We start from the raw sequence: 20,868 nt of genomic DNA on the forward strand, positions 1-20,868 counted from the left end.
TTCGTTTTTATCAAATCCGGACTATTTCATTATAAATAGTGTCCTTAGACCTCTGTTATTAATCATCAACTCTTAACCAGAATTCTCTAATTCTTCTCTCTCTCTAAGCTAAAGCTTATTCTCTCTCTCTCTTTCTAAGCCAACCCTTTTACAAACACGATTCCTCATACATTAGCACTACACACACCTAGACAAGTTCGAAGTTGCCTTCACCTTGTGAACGGTTTGCAAGTTCCTAAAACTTGTTGGCGACTCTTTTTCTCTATCTTCCTTCCCTTTGGACGCCACCATACTTAAGTGTATGATCACAGTGGGGCTAAAGTTTGGGGTAATGCTTGAAATATTTTCTACAGTTTTTTGGCGATTCCACTGGGGAGGATTTCTATTTTAATTCCTAAAATTTATTTTGGCAATGATTTAGAATGAATGGATGAAACTCAAAAATTTCTAAGTATTTCGTGTGCGTAATTTTGATTAACATTATTGTCATATGCATAAAAAAAAGGTTCTCATTGGAAAGACTATCCGTAATGAGTCAAAAACATAGGATTTTTACATTTAGGAAATTTGAGAAATATATTTTACAACTAGAATCAAAATAATACTGCTAAAACTGGAAAATTCTAAGAACACAGAAAGCTGCTGAGGCATGTAGGAACTAGCGTCTAGAAAACAGAGCCTTTCGCCAATGATGTCTCTGTCGCCGGGCAAAAACATTGTCGTCTGGCGACAGGGCTATATCCTGGCGACGAACTCTGTTGTCTGGCGCCGTGTTCTTCCAATACCGAGCTAGAAATCTGCCTTCTTGTTTCGACTAGTTATAGGACTGTTGGCTTGATTCTACTTCTTGATTGAGTTTTTCTCTTTTTTCTGAAACCCATATGTGTTCTACATATGGACATAACCCTCTGGGAATTCATGCTTCATCTACCCGATTAAACGCTTTGAGCAACAAAGGGTACATCCGAGAATGTTGAATTCACCAAACCATGGAAGCAAGTTTAACTCGCGGGGTCCCATCCACACGCGCCAACCCTTCCAAAGGTAAGGCTTCCGCGTGGTGCATTCTGACTCATAACCATGGACCTTATTTGACTAACCCATATCCCGAACTTTAGAGAACTAGAGCCGTGGTTAGGTTGCAAGCTCATTGCATCATATTGTGCCTACTTGACTACTTGTGCATTATTTGCTTGTGCATACTTACATGTGATTAAACTAACCGTTTGATTTGACTTCTAATTATGAACATGCTTAAATAAACTAACCAAAGGCTAATAAAGGACTTTGCTTAATTAATGATTAATTCATTTGAGCTAATAAATATGTCTAAAATCGAGTCATAGTTCCTTTGAGTCAACCCGGATTTTTATTCCCGTATGCTGCACAAGCGTCAACTTGTTTTGGTTATAGCCGGGATTCTAGGAAGAACTACGAGTCTTAAAACCTATGGATCTGTATCCCCGAGTTTTATCTTTAATTTGGCGTTGGTTTCATCCCAATCAGAGTCGCAGATCAAAATTAAGTTATGACTAAAATACCACAACCTGTTCAGTTTAATGCATATACATGAAGTCTTAACTTAGTCTTTGTTCGAGTCTAGTCACATAGTCTAGTCACATGGTCATGACACAAGTTTTAACATGTCACTTACACTCACTAGTATTAGTACAATTTTATATGTTACCATGACCATGTCTTAGGTTCATGCATGAGTCGTTTTTCCGTCATTTAAGTTGAGGATCCATTCCATTTCTATTCTCTTCCATATCCCCTTTCAATCTATTGCACGATAAATTGAGCTTGAGCAAAAATAAATAATAAAAAGCTTATGCCTAATTTCCATTTCCATTGTACTTGGTCAAGGAGAGAAGGGTGATTGATCAAAGACAACACCTTTATTCAAGTTCAACTTTTTGATAAACCGATTGGTCAAAAGAGAAAAGCTAAGAAGACAATGTCAAGTCAAGAAGAAGTCAATGAGCTTAAGAAGCAAATGGAAGACGTGACTGAGGTATTGAAGGCTTTAACCCTTCAAATCAATGACCCTGTGAAACAACAACAAATGGAGGTCATGCAAGAAAGCTTGAGCAAAATATCCAATGACTATTGATTCCAGGGCATAAGCTCACAAGGGGTCTCAGTGGACAAGGAGCTTCTTCCGCAGAAGTTCAATGCCAATAACATCCCTAAGTTTAAGTCAATTGACAATCCTTACTTTCATTTAAGGTCCTTTGAAACTGTAATGAACATTAAAGGGATTGATAAGAATATTTTTCACTCTTTATTTCTGCTATCACTTGAAACCAATTGTCAACATTGGTTCTTCTCACTTGATAAAGAGAAGACCTCTACTTGGGATGGAATAAAAAATGCTTTCATTGATAGATATAAGTGTAATATTCAAATTGAAACCGACCATAGACAACTTGAGATGCTAAAACAAAAAGGAAACGAAGGGTTCACCTCCTTTTTCAACAAGTGGAGGGAAACTTCCGCTAACATGATCGAAGTCCCTACTGAAAAAGAATCCGTGAGGATGTTCATAAAAAATTTACAAGAAAAGTATTCAAAGCACTTAAAATATCAACACAACTTGAACACTTTCAAGGCTGTCTATGACATAGGCATCGAGATCAAAGATGACCTCGCAAAGAAAAAAGCTACTAACAATAGTAACCACAGTGGCTGGAAAGGAAAGAAGAACGACAATCCTTCTTCTTCCGGAAACGCCCACTCTAGTAACAATGTTAGTACCTTTGATCTCAGTGAAGTTTTAGCCATGGATAACCAAGGATCTAAGAAGTAACTAAGGAAAGAATTCACCCCCATTGGGATGAGCTACGATGCTGCCTTCGATCGGCTCCAAACTAAGGGACTCATTACTCCCATTGGACCTATTCAAGATCCCGAACCTGAAAAGAGATTGCCTAGTTGGAATCTAGATGCACATTGCAAGTACCATCAAGGTAGGGGTCATACTAGTGAGAGCTGTTGGAAGCTAAAAGAGGCTAAAAGAGGCTATCCAACATTTGATCAATAATAACAAGCTTTCCATACCTCCAGCTAGCAAGAAGAGCGAGTGATGATAAAGCAAACGACACAAGGCAAGCTTCAACTACAAGATTTCGTGACCTTTTTTTTGTTCTATTTCTTTTATTGATCCCTTCCCCAATAAGTCTAGCATAGGCACCTTTTTATTCCCCTTAGATTTATTTTGTAGGATCATTCTTTATTTTCCTTTAATAAAAATGAGCATTTATTTTCTTGCATATGATCATTTCATTACATCGCATAAATTTTTTTTTTAAAAAAAAAAAATCCATGTTGAACTAAGCGCAAGGTATACCAATGATTTGAGGCACCCCCTGTAGCCACATCATATCATCTTTTTCCATTAAAATATGCAATCCTTTCTTGATAAAGCACTTTGAGCCTCATCTAACAATTGACTTTTCTTTCTTCAACCCACATCTACCTAACCTTGGGATGGGATGATGTGTAACTTATGAAATTTCAAAAGCTTGATGATTTAAAAAAAAAAAATTAAAATAGCAAAAAAAATATAATAAAAGTGTACAAAAGAGCAAGTGTTTCAATGTCTTTGATATGAAAATGTCTTTGATATGAACACGTCTCAGATTGCGTTTCTTATAGAGTGCTTGGTACCGTGCCTGAGAAACATGAATGCCAAGTGAGTGATAGACCGCATGATCGGGATTGCCCACACTTATAAAAATAAAAAAATGAAGAAGCAAAAAAAAGAAAAGAGAGCTAAAAAAAAAGAGTTAAAAGCCTCAAGCATAAAAATATATAGATTCAAATGCAAGGTTGCACACCTTGGGGGCTTATCTAGGGTCTTGAGCCTTTATCCCCTTCTTCTTCAAACCTTTAGCCTAACCACGTTACAACCCTTAAAAGACTTCTTTGAGGTATACACACACTTGTGCGAGGTTCGGCTAGAGCTACGGTTCCTAACGGATACGTAGGCAACCTCACATCGAGGTGCGGCCGTAATAAAAAATGCATAATTTATCATATCAAAGGATCTCCAATGCTCATCCCTATCATTTAGAGCTAGACTTGGGGGCTTGATCCTTACATCATTAGCTTACCTAGCTTAAGAGTCACCATTATTTGACTCTCCTCAAAATACTTTTCCATACACTTAGCCCTTGCGGCCTAACTTTAGTGTCACTATAACACACATTACATATACATGACCAAATAGTCCTTTCCTTAGGAACCCTTTGTCATGAAATCTTAAATCATACTTTGTCATAACAAAATCACTCATCACTCATCATTGCATCACAAAGTACGAAGTGCTTAGCCTCCGTGCCTAAGTTACCCAAATACTTTCATCATTGAGTCAACAATTGAGATAGCCTAGGATGAATTAATCCTTGCACCTTGAGAGATAGTATCAAACAACTTTTGACTAAGCTCATTCAACATGTGCCATCAAAAACTTCTTCCTTTTTATGTCTTTCTTTTTCGGGGGAAAGTCGGTACCCTCCACAAAAATGACGGAAATTTTTTAAAATTTTTAAAATTTTTCTTTTTCGCATTTTGAGTCAAGCACATCACAATACAATGCACACAACAGTCATGAGTCACACGTGTCAACTCGCCTTGGGTCAACCTCAAGTCAATTAGTCACATTAAGCCAACCTCAAGTTAATGAGTCAAGCAACACTAAGTCTTAGGTCAACTTTAAAGAAAGATAAGCAAAGTCTTATAGTCCAAAATATAAATTCAGGTACATCCCAGCAAGCAAGAACATTCTCGAATTTTTTTTGAAAAACCGCGAATATGGCCACATGAGATTCTTCCAAGATGAAAGGAGTTACATAGATCAGTAAATTAGAGATGAAGAGCTTTAATTTAAAAAAGATTTGAGCGGATTTGGTTGAAAGGAAACGACCAAGTTCAAAGTTTGGAGCGAAACCGAGCAACAAACATCAGCAGCAAGAGCAAAATAAGGAAGACCTGACTCCAACGCCAGATGACAAGGTTGTCGATTGGCGACAGAAGCATGCGGCGACACATTTTCCAAGCAGGCGCTGGTGCGGCGACACAATGCGTGGCCCCCATATTAGATTATGCGGACCTAGTGCAAAAATTTCCAGGAACCTTGGCACGCCAGTTAGCCCCTCTAAGCAATTTGACATGATTTAGTAATCGGCTCGATTACAATCACATAAAATGATTGACCTGATAAAAGATTGTCTCACTTAGCTTAAAGCGCCTAAACATTGGCTCATAGCAAAGGTACCGACATAATTGTTCACAAGCAGTAAAAAACACCGACGTAATGGTTCACAAACAGCAAAAATGCGTCGACGTAATGGCACCGCGGAAATTACAGCAAAAAATTGCAACATCAAAGTTCAAGCGAGCTTTAAAGATTGACAAGAATTGGTCTTCGGTAATGTTCTTTGGAACATTATCGTAACAACTGAGGATGACTTCGAGCGAAGTTATCTTCGACAGCGTTCCCTAGGATATGGAAGGTTGTCAGAAAGCTGAGGATGGCTTCAAGAGAAGTTATCTTCGACGACGTTCGCTAAGATTGTGGAGGTTGTCATTAAGATTTGAGAAGAGAGCACAAGATGGGCGGTCTTTGACAGCATTCGCTAAGATTGTGGAGGTTGTCACCAAGATTTGAGAAGATAGCACGAGATGGGTGGTCTTTGACAGCGTTCGCTAAGATTGTGGAGGTTGTCACCAAGATTTGAGAAGATAGCATGAGATGGGCGGTCTTCGACGACATTCGCTAAGATTATGAAGGTTGTCACCAAGATTTGAGAAGAGCGATTCGTGATGAGGCGGTCTTCGACGACTTTTGCTATGATTGGGAAGGTTGTCACTATGATTCAAGGAAAAGGCTCGAAATGTAGCAGTATTGATCGACGACGTTCCCTAGCCTGTGGAGGGTTGTCACAAATAAATGGAGGTGATTTCAAGCAAAGTTATCTTTGATCATATTCCTTGGCTTGCGGAAGATGGTCACAAGGCAAATGAAGGTCAATTCAAGTGAAGCAATCTTCGATAGTATTCTCTAGCTTGCAGAAGACTATCACAACGGAAAATGGAGGCGGTTACAAGAGTAGCAGTCTTCAGGCGGTATCCTCTATCTTAAGGAAGATCGTCAAAAGAAGCAGGATAGCGTTCCTTAGCTTGTGGAAGGTTGTCACAACAACAATGCAACAAATCGGTTACCTACAGAGACGTGCGCTCGACGCTGCAAGATACGCGTTTCTTAACTCTCTTATCTGTTTTAATTAACGATAGTTTGCAGATATCGATGTTACAAGAATGATTTAGGAACGCAGAGCGTACTTAATCATTCTATGTCCCTATCGATACTTTGACTTTTGTTTTCAAAACATACGTTTCTCCAAACCCAGTCAAAGTGGGGGCTTCTGTAGACACCCAAATGTGTATCCCCAAAACCAGACCCGGTGATGAATACCTTTCGCGTCGAACCATAATCGAATGAAGTGAAAGTGTGGAAAGTCTAGTGTTGCGGTTAGTTTTTATTAAAATCTCTCTTTCTATTTTCGAAAACCTATTCTATTTTATGAAAATAGTAAATCCAGTTTTGTTTGGTATATAATATGGGTCCAATAATAGTGTAGTTGGATTGAGTTCTAAAAGAGCTTTCCAACGATATATTATAAGCCCAATTCCGATGAATAATGAGGAAGTCATGGCCAAATTACTAAACTGGGCCCGGTTTGATATTTATATGTGGCCCAATGATCTAGAGGAGGGCCTATTATGAATTACCATTCCTGATGCAATTAGGATTGATTATAGTTTTCTAGAATCTTCTAGAAGGTTCTTTTAAATCCTAATGGGATTATGATTGATAATTAAGTTTTATGAGTTTTATTTGGAATAGAAGAAGTGTTTTAAGAGAAATTACAATTTTACCCCTCGTATAGACTTTCTACGACTTAATTTTATCGAAAAATAGAAAACGTGTGGAAAAATCTCTCGCACCGCCGAACGTCAGGAGCTTTTGTGGCGGCAGAGGCGTGTTTTATTCCTTTTCGAACTCTGATTCGTTTATATCAAATCCGAACTATTTCATTATAAATAGCGTCCTTAGACCTCCGTTTTTAATCATCAACTCTTAACTAGAATTCTCTTATTCTTCTCTCTCTCTAAGATAAAACTTATCCTCTCTCTCTCTTTCTAAGCCAACTCTTTTACAAACACGATTCCTCATACATTAGCACTACACACACCTAGCCAAGTTCGAAGTTGCCTTCACCCCGTGAACGGTTTACAAGTTCCTAAAACTTAATGGCGACTCTTTTACTCTATCTTCCTTCCCTTTGGACGCCACCATACTTAAGTGTATGATCACAGTGGGGCTAAAGTTTGGGGTGATGCTTGAAATAATCCCTATAGATGTCCTGCAAGCATTGTTCATGCGCCCTTTCAAGCGTGTTCGAACTTGGATGCAGATTTTTGTTGGTGGATTTAATTTCCATACACATTCCCCTGGCAAACACAAGTCTACGATGAATTATGGTGTGTGTGTGTCTAGTGATGACGGTGGAGAGTACTTTGGCATTCTAGACGATATAATTGAACTTTTCTACACTGGTAAAAAAAATAGTACAAGACTATTTTGTTTAAGTGTAGTTGGATGGATTTTGGTAAGGGTATGAACATACATGAACAATACAAGCTTGTCGAAGTGAATCATACTAAGAAATACCCCAAGTATGATCCCTTTGTATTATCTTATCAAGTGAGCCAAGTGTACTACACATCCTACCCTAGCCTAAAACGGGATCGAGTTCAATGGTAGGCTGTGTTTAAAACACAAGCAAGGTCAGTGGTTGATGCTCCACTAGACCTTGATTTTATGCAGGCACCGTCCCCACAAGTCCATGCAACGTTTTTACCATCGAATGACATTCCTAAATGTTTAGGGTAATTTTACCCCGCCACGTGGTCCAATCAGAGGATGACACGTGTCAGCCTTATGATGGCCCAAAGTGGACCAATCCCTGCCTGACACGTGTCATTCCAGAAATTAAGGAAAAAAGGCGGCCTTCAGGCCCAAATACCGAGAAAGCCGCAAAGCGGCGCGGCCCACCAATGATTAGGGTTCAGTGACCTAATCAGGGGCACAATTCCCAAGGACCCTATAAATAGGGAGATGTCCCTCATTTTGAGAGCACGTTTTACCATTTATTACACTTGCATTCTCTCACATCAGAGAAACACCTAAGCTTGGAATCCGAGTAGATACCCACCTTAATTTCCGTTCTCTTTATTCCGTTTCAAGTTACTAACTTGACTGTCGGAGGTGGAGCTCCAACCACCCGGAGTCTCCGTTATTTTGCAGGTACAGCTCAGCCGGATCAGACTTTGTGACGTAACTCTCCTGAGGGACAAAAACACCCAAAACATTTGGCGCCGTCTGTGGTGAGAGTACCTCGAATATGGTTCAAGAGTCTGTACCACCCCCTAACCATCTGGACGATGACCTAGAAGTTTTTACAGACCAGGAGGATGAAGATCCTCAGGTCAAAACCTTTACAGCCGAAGACGACTCTCTCAGAATCAAGCGCATCCGGCCCAGAGAGACTCTGGAGCGGGGTGCCTCCCAGGCAGGTCCGAGCAGACCCACTGGGCAGCCGGAAGGGGAAACCCAAACGACAGCTGGATCAGCCCCTGTCACCCGAGACGAACTCATGAGATTCAAGACAAGTTTCAAGGGTGAAATTAAAGAGCTGATCACCAAAAGCCGGGCTGGCCCAAGTAAAGGTCAGTCGGCGAAGAAGACTCCTCAAGAGAAGGGGAAGTCAGTCAGAGACCGGCAGCCCACTCCTCATCCAAAGGAGAAGGCAGCCGGGACCATTGATTGGTAAAAAATTCTCCTTCCTGGGAAGAACACCAATAACACTCGCCGGACTCAACAGCTGGTGAGAAGTAAAAAATCAACTCTTGATGCCCGGGAGATCATTAACCGGAAGAGAAACCAATCGTTGTCTGAGTCGGCTTCAACGTCGAACTTTCCAGACAGCTTCAACAATATTTCTGCAGGGAGTGCACCCTCCTTGCATGAGAGCCAGACAGACGGTAATACCGTCCATTCTAGCCCTCACATGATTGGAGTTGTACCGTATGTGCCTACTCAGGCTTACGGACAGTATCCTCCTCACTTCATGCAGCCGGCCTTCTTTGGAGGTCAGGCGGCATATCCAAATGTCCAACCATTGGACTAGCAGCTCCGTCTGCTGCGCCTGGGTGAACAGCCTTCTGCGTTCACCCGGGAGATAACCGAGGCGGCCCAGCCGGCCAAGGTTAAGAATGTGTTGGTTGGTACCTATGATGGTACCACCAACCCGAAAGACCACCTCATGGCTTACACCAACCTCATGTATCTGCAGGGGTTGGATGATGCCACTTGGTGTCGGTGCTTCCCGGCTACATTGAAGGGCATTGCCCAACAATGGTTTGGCAACTTGCCGGCCGGATCCATCGATAGCTTTAGGAAGCTCGCCTTCCTGTTTGCTTCCAACTTCTCAATGAACATCCATGCTAAGAAAACAAGCCTTGATTTGAGCACTGTTAAGCAGGGTGAGAGAGAAGGGATGCGCTCATATGTCAGGCGGTTCAATCTGATAAGAATTCAGATTCAAGGACTGTCTGACAAGGTAGCTTTTACAGACTTTTTTAAAGGACTGAGAGACGGGTCGTCCTTTAAGTTCGACCTAGTCAGAAAAGGGGCTTTCACCTTACAGGCGGCCCTAAGGGAGGCGGAAAGCTACATCCAAGCTATCGACCTCTGCTCGCCTGGTAACCAGTCGGACTCCAAGAAGTCCGACAAACAGAAAGACAGCCGGTCTGCTCAGCCGGCCAAAAACAAAGAAGAGAGCAAGAAAAGAAAAGAAGTCTGGGCGGTTACTGACTTTGACCAGCCGTCCCAGAAGAAAAAGAAAGAGTTTAAACCGTACGTCCCCAAGTACGAGTTTAATAAAGACCGCAACTCCATCCTCATGGAGGTAAAGGACCGGCTGTCCATTGAGAAGCCGAATCCTATGAAGAGTTCTGTCCAGTCACGGAACAAAAATAAATTCTGTCAGTTCCATGAGGAGGTCGGCCATGACACCAACGGCTGCTTCAGTCTTCAGCGGGCGTTGGACCGTCTGGCTGACAAAGGGTTGTTGAAGTCCTACATTTCTAAGTCCCCAGCCGGGGCAAAAAAGAAAAACAAGGGTCAGTCCTCTAAGACTACCCCCCAGCCTGCTAGTAGCTCGGATACCGATAAGGAGCCGGTCTACACAATAGTAGGCGGGTTTTCCTGTGGTGGCCCTACCATCCGGGGCACCAAGAGCCATCTTCGAAAGATGGACAAGGATGATGACGAGCAAGCGTCTGCAAGCACCTCCTTTCCAGACGTCTTGATTACTGAGAAGGATAGGGGTAGCGTCCGCCGTCCGCATGATGACCCGGTGGTCATTGGATATAAGGTTGCCAACCAACTGGTTGGAAGAATCCTTATTGACACCGGCAGCTCATCAGACATCATCAGCCTCCGGTGCTTGCAAAAGATGAAATATAACGTCAGCAGCATGCATCCGGTCACCCACCCCTTGGTTGGTTTCGGGGGTGGGATGGTCTACCCAGTCGGAAGAATTGACTTACCCATCCGGCTGGGAGAGAAGGGCCAAGGACGACATATTATCCTTGGTCGTTGAGGAGTTGACCGCCTACAACATTATCCTTGGCCGGCCGACCCTCAACGTAGCTAAGGCAGTAATCATCCCATCTCTCATGCCCATCAAGTATGAGAGGGATGACGGCACTGTGGGTTCCCTGAATGGGGATCAAAAGACGGCCCGAGAGTGTTATCTCTCAGCCGTCAGAGACACTGTGGCCTCAGACGGCCAGGAACCAATAGACCTTGACAATGTCAAGGATGCCGACCCTACGCCTGTCCCACCAGCAGCCGGGAAGAAAAGAAAGGCACCTCTGCTGGTGGAGGTGAAGAAAGAGAAAAAATAGCAATCACTGACCGGTGAACGGTCAGATGAGCTCCCCCCTCAACCGGTTGGTGAAAGTATTGATCTCGTTCTGGATGAAAGCCGTCCGGAACGTACTGTGAAGGTTGGGACGGTTGCTCATGCTACTTTGGGTGTAAGCTTGCACCTTCTGCTGAAGGAATTCAAAGACATTTTTGCCTTTGAAGTGGAAGAGATGCCAGGCGTCAGCCCGGATCTCGCTGTCCACAAACTCGCCGTGGACCCCAAAAAGAAGCCCATCCGGCAAAATAAAAGAAACTATGGCGAGGAAAGAAGTCAGGCGGCAGCTGCCGAAGTCAAAAAGCTGCTAGATGCTAGGTTCATCTGGCCCTGTAATTTTCCCGACTGGGTGGCCAATGTGGTCCTTGTTAAGAAACCAAATGGGACCTGGCGCATGTGTGTTGATTACACAGACCTCAACAAGGCGTGTCCAAAGGACAGTTACCCGCTTCCAAAGATCGACAGTCTGGTCGACTCTACAGCCGGTCACGCCTTGATGAGCTTTATGGATGCCTACTCCGGCTTCCATCAGATACCCCTGTGGAAGAAAGATCAAGAGAAGACGGCCTTCGTCACTGATCAGGGGTTATTCTGTTATACTGTGATGCCGTTTGGCTTGAAAAATGCGCCTGCCACTTTCCAACGGATGATTAATACGGTCTTCATTAATCAGATTGGGAGGAATGTGGAGGCGTACATTGATGACATGATAGTCAAATCCAAGCTACCGACGGATCACCTTGCTGATCTCCGAGAAACATTCACCACCCTCAGGCGGCATAGGGTTATGTTAAATCCTAAGAAATGCGTCTTTGATGTTGAGTCTGGGAAGTTTCTCGGATTCCTGATTGATCAAAAGGGGATAGAGGCTAACCCTGAAAAGATACAGGCGGTGATAGACATGAAGTCACCCCGTTCTGTCAAGGAAGTGCCGAGACTCACCGGCTGTCTAGCCGTCCTGGGGAGGTTCCTCAGCCGGTCAGGCGACAAGTGCCTCTACTTCTTCCAAGTAATCAGGAAGAAGACCAGATTTGAATGGGGGAAGGATGTTGAGGCGGCATTCCAGAGGTTGAAAGAGCATTTACATTCTCTACCTAGGTTGGTCAGTCCTTTACCTAGGGAGACGTCGTACATGTACTTAGCCGTCTCAGATCATGCCCTCAGTGCCGTTCTCCTTGCTGAGCGAGACGGCGTGCAGCTCCCGATTTACTTCATTAGCCATGTTCTTAAAAATGCTGAACTTCGGTATCCCATGGTTGAAAAATTTGGCCTTGCTCTGTATATGGTTTTCAAAAAATTGAAGCCCTACTTTCTGGCACACCCGTTGGTGATTTACACCGACCAGCCACTCAAGCGGCCAATGTCTACCTTGGACTCATCCGGGAGAATGTTGAAATGGGATATTGAAATGCAAAGTCTTGAAATCACTTACGAACCAAGAAAGGCAGTGATAGGTCAGGCGTTTGCCGACTTCATTATTGAAATGACCCGTCCGGTGGCTCCGGATAATCTTGATCAGGTTTGGAAAGTGTATGTAGACGGGAGCTCTACTAAGAACGGCTGTGGTGCAGGCGTAATTTACGAGTCTCCTGAAGGGGACATATTTGAGTATGCACTACGCTTCAAATTTCAAGCCTCTAACAATGAGGCGGAATATGAAGCCCTGCTAGCCGGCATTCACATGTGTAAGGCGGTAGGGGCCATGAAAATTGACGCATACTCTGATTCTCAATTGGTTGTTAGCCAGTATGAGGGAAGCTACGAGGCTACTCATTCGGCTATGATTAAATATCTTCAGGCAGTCAAAGAAGAGACCAAGGCACTTGAGGAATTCCGTCTGAGTCAAGTGCCTAGGTCGGAAAATAACCAGGCGGATGCATTGTCAAAGCTGGCGTCTTCCGCCTGCCATGATACGCCTCGGTCAGTCTTTTGGGAAGTTCTTGAAAAGAGAAGCATCCATGAGGATCCCATTAGAATTCTGGACTGAAGCTCTACCTGGATGGATGACATCCGAGCCTACCTTTCAGACGGTACACTTCCTGATTCGCCACAGGAAGCAGCCGTCCTGAAAAAGCGAGCTGCAAGCTTCGAGTTGAAAAATGGAGAACTCTTCAAGGCGGGGTTTCTGAAGCCTTTGTTGAAGTGTGTCACCCCAGAAAAGGGGAAAGAAGTTTTCGAAGACTTGCACTCGGGATTCTACGCCTCTCATATAGGCGACAGGTCCCTAGCTGTCAGAGCCAGACGACATTATTTTTGGCCCACTCTTGAGGCAGACGCCAAGGAATTGGTGAAGAAATGTGACAACTGCCAAAAATTTGGCAAACTCATTCACCGTCCGGCTACTGATCTGACAGCTATCCACAGCCCAATCCCGTTTTCAAAATGGGGCATGGACATTATAGGTCCTTACACGCCTGCTCCAGGCGGAAAACGCTACATCTTGGTGGTTGTGGATTATTTCACCAAGTGGGTGGAGGCTGAGGCGGTTAAAAACATCAAGACCTCAGACGTAATTTCCTTCATTTGGAAGAATATTATCACCCGGTATGGGGTGCCTATGTCTATGGTGTTTGATAATGGCCCTCAGTTTGAGACGCCTTAGCTAAAAACTTGGTTGGGAGATAAGGGGATCTCAAGCTATTTTACATCTGTTGGCCGGCCCCAAGCAAACGGCCAAGTTGAAGCCTTCAACAAACTCATCTCAGACGGCATTAAGAAGAAAATAGAAAAAGCCGGTGGCTTATGGGCAGAAGAAATAATCCATGTCCTATGGGCCATCCGGACAACAGCAAAAGGGGCAACCGGTGAAACCCCTTTTCTCATGGTTTACGGTGCTGAAGCCGTCTTGCCCATCGAACATTACGAGCCGACTCTCAGAGGCAATGCCGCCTTGCGTCATGAGATTTACCGTCTGAGAATGACTAGAGCCTACAACAAAAAAGTACACAAGCGTCCCTTGAAAGTTGACAACTTAGTGTTACGAAAAATGGAGGCAACCGGTAGGGCAAATGAGCTGGGAAAGCTAACCCCAAATTGGGAAGGCCCTTACCGGATCTATGAGGAAGTGAGAGATGGCACCTACCGTCTGGAAACTCCAGACGGCAGGCGCCTGCCTAGAACTTGGAATGTAGACAATCTAAAAAAGTACTACTTCTGAGAATGTAAACTTTTTGTAAACAATGAGTCAATTAATGAAGATTAAGACTTTGTTTGCAAAATTGAGTTATTGTTTGATTACCCATCCGGGTAATACCCAGATGGAATTTTCATTTACCTAACTAAGTTCGATACTTAGTAAAGGTTACATTTGTTTGACCGCCTAGGTAATACTCGGATATTCAGATCTCTTGTTTATTTAAGTTTGATACTTTGTTCATTTAACTAAGTTTGATTATCCGTCTGGGTAATACTCAGACGGATTTTTCTTTTACCTAACCAAGTTTGATACCTGGTAAGATTAAATAATTGCCTGTCTGTTTGGGTAATACCCAGACAGACTCGTTCGTTTAAACAACTAAGTTCGATACTTAGTGTAAATTCAATACTTCGACTAAAAACTAAGCACAAAAACGTTTAGTGGCTATACAACCCGTCTCAAACAAGACCAGAGGCTAAAATGGCCGGATGGTTGCACATTTTATAAAATCGCCTGTCCCAACATGGACAAAGGCGTCCGGCGACACCCCTCCGGGTGCAATCGTCGCAGAGAACAGACTATTTGTCGGTTCTATGTACCCATGCAGACGACAAAAATTGAACGACCAAATTGGTCAACTCATAGCCGTCTGACCAAAATGACCTGTAAAGAATGGTCAAGTTGCCGAATACCGGATGCCCTAGGGCATCAGTCGGTCACCGGCTGAAGAACTCACTTAGGTTATTTATTCCAAAATTGCAATTCCTACCTCAATTGGGGCAAAGGAGTCGTGCAATGGCTATGAAATCTCTACCAAGACGGATAAGCACCGTTTGGGTAGTAACTGGAACGCTTGTCGGTGTACGGCTGTGCACTTGGTTTGGGGCAATCACTACTGTGATTGATTGACTTACAAACATATCATGCTCTTTGCAGCATCAGACGTTTTCAAGTCAATCAACCAACTCCACTTGAAACCAATCACACAGCCGTCTAGGGGTAAGGACAACCAGACTATTGGTTAGTTAGGAAAAAAATCGCCGCATGCTTTTGATAAGTTAGGCAAAAATGAAAAATTAAAATTTGCAAAAAATAAAAATTCAGATGCAAAATGATCAAAACCGACTCAGTCGGTGCATTTCATAAAGTCCACCCAACTAAACGGTTGTAGTGGATTAAAATGTTAACCGGACCCGTCCGGAAGAAAGAAATTGTTAATTAACATGGCTCCACAGCCGGTAAATACAAGGATACTCGGCACGCAGGCCGGAAAAAGCAAGTTTTGGCATACAGCCGCTGAATAAAAGAAAAAACAAAAAGCAGAGATTGGCATACTGTCGCTGAATGGTCACTTCTGGCCTGCAGACGGTGCCTCCTGGTCCTCCTTCTCCTCATCATCCGAGGGTATCTCTTGTGCTTCACCAGAACCTGGAAGCTCAGGCACGGACGACTCATTGTCGGAGTTGACCCAGGCTTCGAAAGAGGCAGGCTCTGGCTCATCTTGTTCTCTCAAGTACACCACGTACTCGACATAGCTGTGCGCCAGTGCCCAGATGTTGTAATCCGCGTCTGGGTACAAGGCAACCCAGGCAATCTTCATACGGGTGTCATTGTTAGCGTCACTCTCAGCAACAAGGCGGTTTTGCTCCGCCTCCAGGGTTGCTGCAAAGTTTATCTGAGCCTGAGCAGCCTCCTTCTCCCGCCTCTGAACCTTGGTCTTCAGTTTGGTGTTCTCTTCGGAAACACCTTTAAGTGTGCCATGGTCCGTCTGGGCCTTCTTGAGCGCCTCATCAGCCTTTTTGGCGCTCTCGTCCGCCTTCTTCTGGGCCTCCTCCGCCTCCTTCTTAGCCGTCTCAGTATCCGTCGCCCGCTGATTGGCCGTCTTCAGATCTGACTCCAGCTGCTGGATTCTAGACGCCTGTGTCATAATTATTGCTTTAGTTTCAAGTTCATTTACGATAGTCGAGTGTAAAGCAATATTATCAGCGTCTATGGTGGACTTCTTGGCCCTTTTTACCTCTTCCCGTTTGCGGGAATAAGGACGTTTGAGCCCGTCAACCTGCAGCATGGCCTGCAAAAAGTCAGGCGGTATAAGTATTGCAGGCGGGATAAAACACTTGGAAAAAATAAAATTGAATTGACAAGTTTCTTACCTCAGCCAGAAGGGATAGAATGCGTTCAACATTGAACATCTCTATCCCAGGGATATTGTCCTTATCCCTCTTCCGGACGGCTTCTAACATGGCCTTGGCATGCTTCTGGACGTCTGGCCAGCGGGGAGATTGATGTGCACCATAATCAATACGTGATGAGTGCGAAACTAAGGCAGCACCTATTTGTTGCCGACCGTCTGAGGATGACGTCTGTTGGGAGTGGGATTTCACCCGCAAAGGCCACCCCAGCTCAAGCGGGGATTCAAAAGGGTTCTTACCTTCAAAGCCAACCAAGCGGGAACCGCTTGCAGGCGTGGAGAACCCCCCGATTGCGGTAACGGGGTCAACGAGGCAGAGGCCCAGGCTGCCGCCTACCTTCTCGTTACGCCCCGCTATCCGCATCTTCTGATGCCCGGCTAAGGCGCCAGGAGTTGACGCAGAGGTGGACTTTTTGATCTTGTTGAGAACGGCTGGGGTCTCCTCCCTAGCCCGTTTGAGTTGTTTCTTAAACGTCTTCCCAACTTCTCCCCCCTGCGAAAAATAACCAAGTCAAAGTTAGCATCCGGGCAAAATAGTTTTTAAAATAAATTTAAGAAAGGGTCAGGCGCTTAATACCTTGGCCTTGACCTCAGCCGCAGCTTTCTCCGCAAGATCTTTGCGGATGCTTGCAGAAGACCGCTTGGGAGTTTTCTCCGATTGCAACATGTTTAATGCTTCTTTTGCAAAAAGAAAGAAATTGGTCAATATCATAAATCAATTTCGATAGAAAAATACTACAGACGGATATAAACTCAGGCGCATACGTTTGGTAAACATGTGTCCTAGCCCGCAAGCGGCTAGGAAACACTCGTCCCTAAACCAGGCGCTCTTGGGGATCCAGTTCTTGGGAACTTTTATTGTTTCCACGGTTGACAAAGTTGCGTATGTGAGGCCGAAAAAGTCTGCCTCAATGATCTTGTCAAAATATTCCTCTGGGATCCGGGGAAGAGCACACTTCCGGCCCAACAAGTCGGGCTTCTTATTGTACAGACGGAATTCGTAATTCTCCCGTCTGGTTGGAGCTGACATTAGGTAGAACCTGTGCTACCAGCCGTCGAATTTCGAGACCTTGTCCAAGGTCATCATATATTGGGGCTGTGTGGTTAGAGTGTACCACGCCCTCCAGCCGTCTGGGCTTCTGCTAAGATAATGCATACTAGCAAAAGCCTCCCAGCCGGGGTTAAGCCCCTGGAACTCACAGGCGGCAACATACCCCAGAATGTTTGTCCAAGAGTTGGGGGTAATTTGCCAGATTCCGAGGCCGTAGCCTCTCAAAATTGCCTTCATCGCCTAGTGAAGGGGAAAGCAGAGACCAGCCTTAAACGCCGCCTCATAACAGCCAAAATAGCTGTTGGCGTTCTGTTCATTGTTCTCTTAGGCGATAGTGCCATTAGGCGGCACCCGGATTCTATACCCGTCTCCTAGCGGGTGTATTTGGGTAAAATTTTAAGTTCTCCTCCATTTGGATCCAGTCCATGGAGGAGACGTGGATGTTGAAGGGATCATCCTTCTCGTTCCACTTTTTCCTTTCTTCCTCCTCGCTATCCGGAAGCGGGGGTAAGTCGTCACTGCTCTCAGAGGTAGAGGCGGAGCTGTCGCTCTCCGTCTCCTCCTCACTTTGATTCAAGGGGGCAGAGGCGGCCTCGTCGCCGCCTTGGTCGCATTCCTCCAAGAAGGAATCAGCAGGAGTTGAAGGGGCACGCGGAGGGGATCTCTCTAGAGCCGTTTGGCCTCCCTGACCAGACGTTTCTCCCTCAGGCGTTTGACCGCCTGAGCCTTCGCTCTTGAAATTTGGATCAGTTGCCGTCTGCATTGTCCGAGCCATGGTGTCCTGCACAGACACATAACTGGTCGGAATCCAAGGCAAAGGGTGGTCCCAACACCCCGAGACGACACTCCCAGTCCTAGACTCAGCCGTCCCTGGTGACCGGCTGGACTCTAACCTAGGCTGTGCCGTGTGTGTTGGTGATGCATCCATTTATTGCAAGAAATATGTACAAGCGGTGAAAAAAGAAAAAGAGCTGAGAGGGGCAGAGACGGTACCTTTTGAAGTTAAATTTGAAACTAGGCGGATCCGGCTGGGTCGGTGGAAAACGATCTCTCTTGCTTGCGCCTGACTCAAACTGATGACTTCTTCTCTCTCAAAGTTTTCTCTCTAGAAAGTTTTTGTAAGCGTACAAAATTATGAGGGTAAAACGGCTATAAATAGAGGGTAAATACGGGGGCATTTCCGTAATTTACTCGGAAGGTGAACGGTTACTCTTTAACGATAAAATTACCGCCAACCGGAGCGTGACATGTGTCACAGATGCCACGTGGCGTGCCACGTCACATCTGTGAGGGGCAAATGTTTAGGGTAATTTTACCCCGCCACGTGGTCCAATCAGAGGATGACACGTGTCAGCCTCAGGATGGCCCAAAGTGGACCAATCCCTGCCTGACACGTGTCACTCCAGAAATTAAGGAAAAAAGGCGGCCTTCAGGCCTAAATCCCGAGAAATCCGCAAAGCGGCGCGACCCACCAATGATTAGGGTTCAGTGACCTAATTAGGGGCACAATTCCCAAGGACCCTATAAATAGGGAGATGTCCCTCATTTTGGGAGCACGTTTTACCATTTATTACACTTGCATTCTCTCACATCAGAGAAACACCTGAGCTTGGAATCCGAGCAGATACCCACCTTAATTTCCGTTCTCTTTATTCCGTTTCAAGTTACTAACTTGACCGTCGGAGGCGGAGCTCCAACCACCCGGAGTCTCCGTTATTTTGCAGGTACAGCTCAGCCGGATCAGACTTCGTGACGTAACTCTCCCGAGGGATTAAAAACACCCAAAACACTAACTATGACCTATTTGAGGATGACGACGAAGATGATGATGGCGGCTTAATAATCTTAAGCGATGAAGATGATGAATCTAGCGTCGACTATGTGATTTCAATTCATATACACTTATAACTATGTAAATATGAGATGGTTTGATAAAGAATGAGTTCAAAAGTTAAAAAATAAAGAAAATAGGCATGTAAGAAACCATTTTGGCTTGAAATGGCTTCATTTTGAGGATATGGACCCATAAACTTAGAAATTTGCTTCTTTTATGTGATTTCAAGTCATAATCTCTTATAACTATGTAAATATGAGATGGTTTGAGAAAGAATGAGTTCAAAAGTTAAGAAATAAAGAAAATAGGCATGTAAGAAGCCATTTTGGCTTGAAATGGCTTCATTTTGATGATATGGACCCATAAACTTAGAAAATGGCTTATTTTATGTTATTTTAATTCATACTTCGTATACATTTATAACTATGTAAATATGAGATGGTTTGATAAACAATGATTTCAAAAGTTAAAAAATAAAGAAAATAGGCATGTAAGAAGCCATTTTGGCTTGAAATGGCTTTATTTTGAGGATATGGACCCATAAACTTAGAAATTTGCTTCTTTTATGTGATTTCAAGTCATAATCTCTTATAACTATGTAAATATGAGATGGTCTGAGAAAGAATGAGTTCAAAAGTTAAAAAAATAAACAAAATAGGCATGTAAGAAGCCATTTTGGCTTTAAATGACTTCATTTTTATGATATGGACCCATAAACTTAGAAATTTATTTTTTTATGTGATTTAAAGTCATCACTTATATGTTTATTTGCTTTACTTGTAACTTATGTTGTTGGTTAATTGTTTAAACTATATATTATTGTATAATGTCTTTCTTGTAGGAGAACTACCAGAAGAATGTTGAAGAAGCCACCACTCGAGGGATTAAAAAGTGTCCTAATGAGTTGTATTGGGAGACTGTGGGTGGTCACAACAAGACGGGTCGGGTGAGGGGACTTGACCAAAGTGCAGAGCTGTACTATGGCTACCGGACTTGTCGAGGTTTTAGGTCTTCACAGCAATACACACCGTCCGTTGTTTCTCAGATGTAGGATCAGATGGACTATAGGGTAGAGGCACTTCGTAGTGAAATCCAGAGTGAAATTCGGAGTGAAATGGAAGTTGAGATGCAAACCCGAATTCAAGCTGAGGTGGCCGAAATGGAGAGGAGAGCCGAGGCGAGTTGGAATGATTTCATGAGTCGATTCACAAACAACGACACATGTTCCACCTTTCAGCCTCAGCGTCGAGACCCCAGGGATGACCCGGGTAGTGGAGGAGCAAGCCAGGGTACCCCGGCATTTGTATATCTTAGCTTTGGTTTATGTAGTACGGACATCTAGTTAATTAGAATTTATGTAGCGTTTGATTATGTTCCCGCTTTTGTAGAATTACTATATATTATGTAGCTTTTGGATATGTTTAACTTAAGCATAGCTTTTGTGGAAATATATATATTTATATTTCTGTAATTTGATTATGATTTTAATTTTCATAGGTATTAGGTGCAGGAATATAGGTTATTAATGTTGTTTTTTTTCTTAAAAAAACAACCAGAAATTTTTAAAGTGAATAATATTTTGCGGCGGAAAACTTTAAT

This window comes from Chenopodium album, chromosome 6, assembly GCF_948465745.1.
Source record: "Chenopodium album chromosome 6, dcCheAlbu1.1, whole genome shotgun sequence".
Classification (NCBI taxonomy): Eukaryota; Viridiplantae; Streptophyta; class Magnoliopsida; order Caryophyllales; family Amaranthaceae; genus Chenopodium; species Chenopodium album.